This window comes from Mirounga leonina, unplaced genomic scaffold (assembly GCF_011800145.1).
Source record: "Mirounga leonina isolate KUSES-001 unplaced genomic scaffold, KU_Mleo_1.0 Mir_99, whole genome shotgun sequence".
Lineage (NCBI taxonomy): Eukaryota > Metazoa > Chordata > Mammalia > Carnivora > Phocidae > Mirounga > Mirounga leonina.
Window position 1 is genome coordinate 8549655 of NW_023270971.1, and position 9082 is coordinate 8558736.

Genomic DNA, 9082 nt, shown 5'->3' on the forward strand with positions numbered 1-9082 from the left:
GAAAGAAAGAAAGAAAGAAAGAAAGAAAGAAAGAAAGAAAGAAAGAAGGAAAGAAAGAAAGAAAAAGAAAGGAAGGAAGGAAGGAAGGAAGGAAGGAAGGAAGGAAGAAAAAGAAAAGGAAAAAGAATCAACCCATAATTGTAATTCTATAAAATAGAAAGGGACACAGGGGAACTGGTAATAATCCCATTACTGGGGTTTTATTCAAGTTATTTCCTCTCCCTGGGCAGCAGTTTTCCCATTTTTACATAAACTAGATTACACCAATGATTTCCAGGTTGTTATATTCTTAATCTAGTGAAATTTCAAAAATCAAATTTAGAAAAACAAGATAGGATCCTTAACCTTTGGTTTTGTCAAGTAAAAGAATTGAAAATAACTTCTATCTATCAGCATTTTTTCATTTAAAAAAAAAGATATTTTAACACCAGAAAAAGAAATATAATCACAGAATAAAGAACAGCTTTTCCCAAAATAGGAGGCTGCACTTACTTACTCAAAAGATATGTATTGAAGGCTCATTGTGTGCTAGACTGCTCCTGACGGTACGGAAATACTGTGGTGAGGAAGCAGACAAGTCTTAATGGAGATCCCATGAAGGAGATTAGGGAGTGGCAACTTTTGCAATCTACCCATTGTACTGATTTATTCATTCCACCGTGAACTAGTGGAAACATCACTCAAACACCCATTCTTGGACGAGCACTGGGGAAGCACTGCTCCAGAAGATCAATAGTTCCCAGATCCTATGGTTAATAATGTCCAGAGTCTCTATTATAAATAAAAAATCAGAACAGGGAATTACCAATGTTGGTCAGAAAAAATTTAAACTCACTGAAAGAATCTAAGAGAATGGACAGCATTTTATTTTGATTTTAGGTCGGTGGGAAATGAGGTAAATAAGAAATGTTCAACTTTCCTTGGAATTCATTTTTTTCCACTCACTGACCAAAACAGTAATACATTCAAGATATTATTGGTTATCACCATCATGCTCATAGTATTGCCTTCTCTAGTAATGCAGCACAGGGGATAACATCCGAACTTCCACAAGATGCTGATAGAAAGGGATGACATAGTGTTTCCAGGAGATAATAGAAAAGCAATTTCTCTTAATTTGGGTAGTTTCTTTGTCTTGGAAGATGTGACTATATATATATAGAGAGAGAGAGAGAGAGACAGAGAGAGAGAGAGTTTTGCTTTAGAGAGAGAGCATGAGCTGGTGGGGAGGGGCAGAGGGAGAGAGAGAATCCTAAGCAGGTTTCACTCCCAGCATGGAAGCCAGTGGAGGGCTTATTCTCATAACCCTGAGGGAAGATGTAATTATAAAGCCACTGGAGCTAACTTGTCCAAGTTTTCTCCAGGTCTGAACAAGATGAGTAAATATACAGATTACAATCATTGGCTGACTCATGTTGCCATTTGTCCATGCGATGAAGGTCCCTGGGAAGTTCATTTTGGGTTTCTTGATAATTATTTACAATGAAGAAGAATGAGCAAATGATCTTCCATGGCTTTTACAGTATCATCCCCTTAGCAATGAGATAGACAAGATGGAGTTCTTGTCCCTTACCCTAAAGTTTTGGCTGAATCAGACCTAACATCCAGGATAAGTTGCTTGAGGATAAATTAAAATGAGTATAACTGGAGAAGACACTCAAGCCTACTGATAGCCTGATAAGGATAGGGGTAGGAGGGAATGGAAGTGGACTTGTAGCATAAGTAAGTATAGATGGGGCACCAATCATGTCAGCATTGAGTCATGAGAGGGATGACTAAAAGACACCCAGTTGTCATGGAGAAGAACAAAGGGAAAGATAGAATAATAATGATGCTTAAGTACAAGAACATGGTAACTAGGAAAGCCATTGACATTGACTCGGAACAAGGAGACCTTTGTTCTAGTTCTGATTCAATTGCTAATTTACTGTATGACTGTGGAAAAATCACCTTCCTTCTTTCTAATTCAGTTATCTCTGCTATATGCATTGGGTGAGTTAAGTTATCCTATTCTGTGGGATATATCTATATGTACTCAGGAAGCAATATAGTTGGTGGTTAAGAGTAAAGATATTGTAGTCACACAGACCAGGGTTCAAGTCATGGACCTACCACTCACCAGCCACATAGTTAAGCCATACTATTTACTGTCTGCCTAATTATCTTAAATGGAAAAATGGGAATAAAAATAATACAAATATCATATGGTTTTGTGAGGATTAAAAAAATATACATGTAGGGGCACCTGGGTGGCTCAGTCAGTTGGACATCTGCCTTTGGCTCAGGTCAGGATCCCAGGGTCCTGTGATTGAGTCCTGCTCAGTGGGAGTCTGCTTCTCCCTCTCCTCCCCACTCATGCTCTCTTCTCGCTATCTCTGTCTCTCTCTCTCTCAAATAAATAAAAATCTTTAAAAAAATACACATGTAGGAGGGGGGAAAGATGGCAGAGGAGTAGGGGACCCTATTTCAACTGGTGCCCGGAATTGAGCTGGATATCTACCAGACCACTCTGAGCACCCACGAAACCAGCCTGAGATGTAAGAAGAGCTGGATCTCTACAAACAGAATATCGCAGGCAGTTGGTTTTGAGGTACGAAGCGGAGAGCCGTGATTCTGCAGGCAGATATCCGAGGATAAATGGCAGCGGGAGTGTGCCTGGACGTGGGGATCCTGCACCGCCGGTGAGTGACAGCCTCGTGCGCTGCGGGTGGGGCACAGACTCGCAGACCGGTAGCGTCGGGAAAGGACTTTAGGGCAGCCCCCGGGGTGGAAAACCAGACCGGCGGGGTCATGCGCACGAGAACCGCAGCCCCCTGGACAGAAACCGGAGCAACGGTCGCGTGCCTGCGAACTGCAGCCTCCGAGACGGAAACCCAGTATGCCGGGGTTGCGCCGGTGAACTGCAACCCCCGGGGTGGAAACCCCGAGAGGCGGAGGTGCGCCTGCGAATTGGGAGCAGCTGGCAGTTTTAGAAGCACAAAGGGCAGAGACGTGCCCCGACCTGGAGGCAGGACTGGGGGCACTGCGGAGGGGCACACAACCCAGGACGCTGCAGTTTGTAGCAGCATGGACAGAAACGGAGACGGTGTGGCCTGGAGAGCTCACTGAAGAACAGACTGAGGTCTCTCTGCTCTGAGGCAGAGGGTTGGAAACGGTCTCTTCTGCTCTGACTTGTGGAAGAGGCATGGAAAGCCACCAGGGAAAGGCGCCAGAGAACAAAAGCCCCAAAGCCTGATTCCCACTGAGCCCATCCCCCACCACAGGGCAACTCCGCCCAAACAGGGTTGCCTGAGTAACAGTGCAGCAGGCCCCTCCCGCAGAAGACAGGCTGGGAAAACACAACGCCAGCAACCTAAGGTCCCAAGAAAACAGGTGCATCTTGCTTGGGTTCTGGTCAATAATTTGGACTCTATACATTCCCTCAAACACCCATCAACAGAATGACTAGGAGGAGGAGCCCCCAAAACAGGAAAGACTCAGAGATTATGACTTATGCTGCAGATTTACAAATGGATGCAGATATAACCTAGATGTCGGAGATGGAATTCAGGCTAGCAATTGTGAAGACAATGGCTAGAATGGAGAAATCAATTAATGGCAACACAGAGTCTCTACGGGCAGAAATAAAAGGTGAATTGGCAGAATTTAAAAATGCTATCAAAGAGATCCAATCCAATCTAGATAATCTAACAGCTAGGGTAACTGAGACAGAAGAGAGAATAAGCGATCTGGAAGACAGTATAATAGATAAAAAGGGAAAAGAGGAGGCCAGGGAAAAACAACTTAGAATCCATGAAAATAGAATCAGAGAAATAAGTGACACTATGAGGCGTTCCAATGTCAGAATAATTGGAATCCCAGAGGGAGTGGAGAGAGAGAGAGGGCTAGAAGATGTATTTGAGCAAATCATAGCTGAGAACTTCCCTAATCTGGGGAATGAAACAAACATTTGAGTCCTAGAGGCAGAGAGGACCCCTCCTAAGATCAAGGAAAACAGGCCAACACCCCGGCATGTAATAGTAAAACTCACAAATCTTAGAACCGAGGAAGCCATCTTAAGGGCAGTTAGGGGGAAGAGATTCCTTACGTACAGTGGGAGGAACATCAGAATAACGTCAGACCTATCCACAGAGACCTGGAAAGCCAGAAAGGCCTGGCAAGTCATATTCAGGGTACTAAATGAGAAGAACATGCAACCAAGAATACTTTATCCGGCAAGGCTGTCATTTAGAATGGATGGAGAGATGCAGAGCTTCCACAACCGGCAGATTGAAAGAATATGTGACCACTAAGCTGGCCCTGCAAGAAATATTAAGGGGGGGTTCTATAAAAGGAGAAAGACCCCAAGAGTGATCTACAACAGAAATTTACAGGACAATCTATAAAAACAACGTCTTCACAGGCAACATGATGACAATTAATTCATATCTTTCAATAATCACTCTCAACATGAATGGCCTAAACGCTCCCATAAAATGGCACAGGGTTGCAGATTGGATAAAAAGACAGGACCCATCCATATGCTGTCTACAAGAGACTCATTTTAAACCTAAAGATACATCCAGACTGAAAGTGAAATCAGGTCTCAACTGATACCAAAAGATTGAGATTATTCCCTGCATATTCTCAGACCACAATGCTCTAAAACTGGAACTCAATAACAAGAAAAAAGTTGGCAGAAATTCAAACACTTGGAAGCTAAAGACCACTCTGCTCAAAAATGTTTGGGTCAACCAAGAAATCAAAGAAGAACTTAAACAATTCATGGAAACCAATGAGAACGAAAACACATCAGTCCAAAACCTATGGGATACTGCAAAGGCGGTCCTAAGGGGGAAATACGTAGCCATCCAAGCCTCACTCAAAAAAAATAGAAAAATCCCGAATTCACCAACTAACTCTACACCTTAAAGAACTAGAGAAAAAGCAATAAATGACGCCTAAGCCACGCATTAGAAGAGAAATAATTAAAATTAGAGCAGAAATCAATGAATTAGAAACCAGAAACACAGTAGATCAGATCAACGAAACTAGAAGTTGGTTCTTTGAAAGAATTAATAAGATTGATAAACCACTGGCCAGACTTATCCAAAAGAAGAGAGAAAAGACCCAAATTAATAAAATTATGAATGAAAGGGGAGAGATCACGACTAACACCAAGGAAATAGAAACAATTATTAGAAATTATTATCAACAACTATATGCCAATAAACTGAGCAATCTGGATGAAATGGAGGCCTTCCTGGAAACCATAAGCTGCCAAGACTGAAACAGGAAGAAATGGATAACCTGAATAGGCCAATAACCAGTAATGACATTGAAGCAGTGATCAAAAACCTCCCCAAAATACAAGAGTCCAGGGCCTGATGGATTCCCTGGGGAATTCTACCAAACAGTCAAAGAAGAAATAATACCTATTCTACTGAAGCTGTTTCAAAAAATAGAAACAGAAGGAAAGCTTCCAAACTCATTCTATGAGGCCAGCATTACCTTAATCCACAAACCAGGCAAAGACCCCATCAAAAAGGTGAATTTCAGACCGATATCCCTGATGAATATGGATTCCAAAATCCTCAACAAAATCCTAGCTAATAGGATCCAACAATACATTAAAAGGGTCATCCACCACGACCAAGTGGGATTTATCCCCGGGATGCAAGCGTGGTTCAACATTCGCAAATCAATCAATGTGATAGAACACATTAATAAAAGGAGGGAGAAGAACCATAGGGTCCTCTCAATTGATGCAGAAAAAGCATTTGACAAAATACAACATCCTTTCCCGATTAAAACTCTCCAGAGTATAGGGATAGAGGGAACATTCCTCAAGCTCATAAAATCCATCTATGAAAAACCCACAGCGAATATCATCCTCAATGGGGAAAAGCTGAGAGCCTTTCCCTTAAGATCAGGAACATGTCAAGGGTGCCCACTCTCACCACTGTTGTTCAACATAGTACTAGAAGTCCTAGCAACAGCTATCAGACAACAAAAAGAAATAAAACATATTCAAACTGGCAAAGAAGAAGTCAAACTCTCTCTTTTCGCAGACGACATGATACTTTATGTGGAAAACCCAAAAGATTCCACCCCCAAATTACTAGAACTCATCCAGTAATTCAGTAATGTGGCAGGATATAAAATCAACGTACAGAAATCAGTTGCTTTCTTATACACTAACAACGCAACTGTAGAAAGAGAAATTAAAGAAACCATTCCATTTACAATAGCACCAAAAACCATATGATACCTCGGAATAAACCTAACCAAAGAGGTAAAGGATCTATACTGTAGGAACTACAAAACACTCATGAAAGAAATTGAAGAAGATACAAAAAGATGGAAAAATATTCCATGCTCATGGATCGGAAGAATAAACATTGTTAAAATGTCTATGCTACCCAGAGCAATCTATACCTTCAATGCCATCCCGATCAAAATTCCAGTGACATTTTTCAAAGTGCTAGAACAAACAATCCTAAAATTTGTAGAGAATCAGAAAAGACCCTGAATCACCAAGGAGATGTTGAAAAAGAAAAACAAAGCTGGGGGCCTCACATTGCCCGATTTCAAGCTATATTACAAAGCAGTGATCACCAAGACAGCATGGTACTGGCACAAAAACAGACATACAGACCAATGGAACAGAATAGAGAACCCAGATATGGACCTTCAACTCTATGGTCAAATAATCTTTGACAAAGCAGGAAAAAACATGCAATGGAAAAAAGACAGTCTCTTCAATAAATGGTGCTGGGAAAATTGGACAGCCACATGCAGAAGAATGAAACTTGACCATTCTCTAACACCATTCACAAAGATAAACTCAAAGTGGATGAAAGACCTCAATGTGAGACAGGAATCCATCAAAATCCTAGAGGAGAACATAGGCAGTAATCTCTTGGACATCACCCACAGCAACTTCTTTCAAGATACATCTCCAAAAGCTAGTGAAACAAAAGCAAAAATGAACTTTTGGGACTTCATCAAGATAAAAAGCTTCCGCACAGCAAAGGAAACAGTCAACAAAACAAAGAGGCAACCCACAGAATGGGAGAAGATATTTGCAAATGCCACTACAGACAAAACGCTGATTTCCAAAATCTATAAAGAACTTCTCAAACTCAACACCCAAAAAACAAATAATCAAGTCAAAAAGTGGGCAGAAGAGATGAACACACACTTCTCTGAAGAAGACATACAAATTGGCTAACAGACACATGAAAAAATGTGCATCCTCATTAGCCATCAGGGAAATTCAAATCAAAACCACACTGAGATACCACCTTACACCAGTTAGAATGGCAAAAATGGACAGGGAAAGAAACAACAAATGTTGGAGAGGTTGTGGAGAAAGGGGAACCCTCTTACACTATTGGTGGGAATGCAAGTTGGTACAGCCACTTTGGAAAACAGTGTGGAGGTGCCTCAAAAATTTAAAAATAGAGCTACCCTATGACCCAGCAATTGCACTCCTGGGTATTTACCCCAAAGACACAGATGTAGTGAAAAGAAGGGCCATATGCACCCCAATGTTCATAGCAGCAATGTCTGCAATCGCCAAACTGGAAAGAGCTGAGATGCCCTTCAACAGATGAATGGATAAAGAAGATGTGGTCCATATATACAATGGAATATTACTCAGCCATCAGAAAAGATGAATACCCAACTTTTACATCAACATGGATGGGACTGGAGGAGATTATGCTAAGTGAAAGAAGTCAAGCAGAGAAAGTCAATTATCATATGGTTTCACTTATTTGTGGAACATAAGGAATAACATGGAGGACATTAGGAGAAGGAAGGGAAAAACGGGCAGGGGGAATTGGAGGGAGAGATGAACCATGAGAGACTATGGACTCTGAGAAACAAACAGGGTTTTAGAGGGGAGTGGGGAGGGGGGATTGGTTAGCTCGGTGATGGGTATTAAGGAGGGCACGTACTGCATGGAGCACTGGGTGTTATACGAAAACAATGGATCGTGGATCACTACATCAAAAACTAATGATGTATTGTATGGTGACTAACATAATGTAATAAAATTAAAAACTACAAAAAAAAAAAAACACATGTAAAGCTCTTAGTTTTGTATCAGACACATAATACTATTATTACTTGTAGCCACTACAGACTGACTATTCAGGTCATATCCTCATCTGGCAGCAGCTGCAGCAAAGCTTAAGTATCTCCAGGCTCTTTTGCTTAACATGTGCCTACACAAAATAACAAACCCACCAGCCTAATTGAAGGAAGTGAGTTCTCAGAGTTATCATCAGATATGAAAAACAGCCAGCACATTTTCCCCTGTGTTTATTACTAATACTATCTATTTATATATAATTATATATAATGTAATATATAATATATATTATATATTGTATATATTATAATATATATAATATATATTAATATAATTATATATAATATGCTAATCTTGTATATATAATACACTAATATTATACATATATATATATATACACACACACCTATACAAGCATCCACAAACTAGAGATCACACTATTTGCCACCTTGTTCCAGCTCCCTGGTGTTCCCTGCCTTCAGTAATGTGGTTGAAGCAAAGAGATGTTAAATGCCACAGACCTAGGGAAAACAGACAAAGGCAACTTCTGTTTCATTTAAGTAGTAATCCTTTCTGGCAGAAATATGAGTCAGTTCCAATGTCTTTCCTCTGGAAAGACAGGTCTGTTTTCATATATTGAGTATTATATAAAATTTTCACATAGTAAAAGATTTTTAATTTAATAAATATTTATGACATACTGATCACAACTGAGGCACAGTGTTTTCACTGTGCAAGGAACAGGAGTTTATAAGATATTTTCCCCTGTTCTCACTTCCCTTCACCACTCTCTACTTACACAAACATGTGCACGCACGCACACACACACACTCAAAGACATATGCATATGCATTTAGAGAACTGAAAAAGCATAAAATACGAAGTGGTTCTTCAAGTCCCCTCCCCTCCACCAGTAGTATCAGTATCACCTGGGAATCTTCTTGAAATGCAAATATTCAGGCCCTACTCCTGATCTTTAGAATCAAAAACTGTTGGGATAGT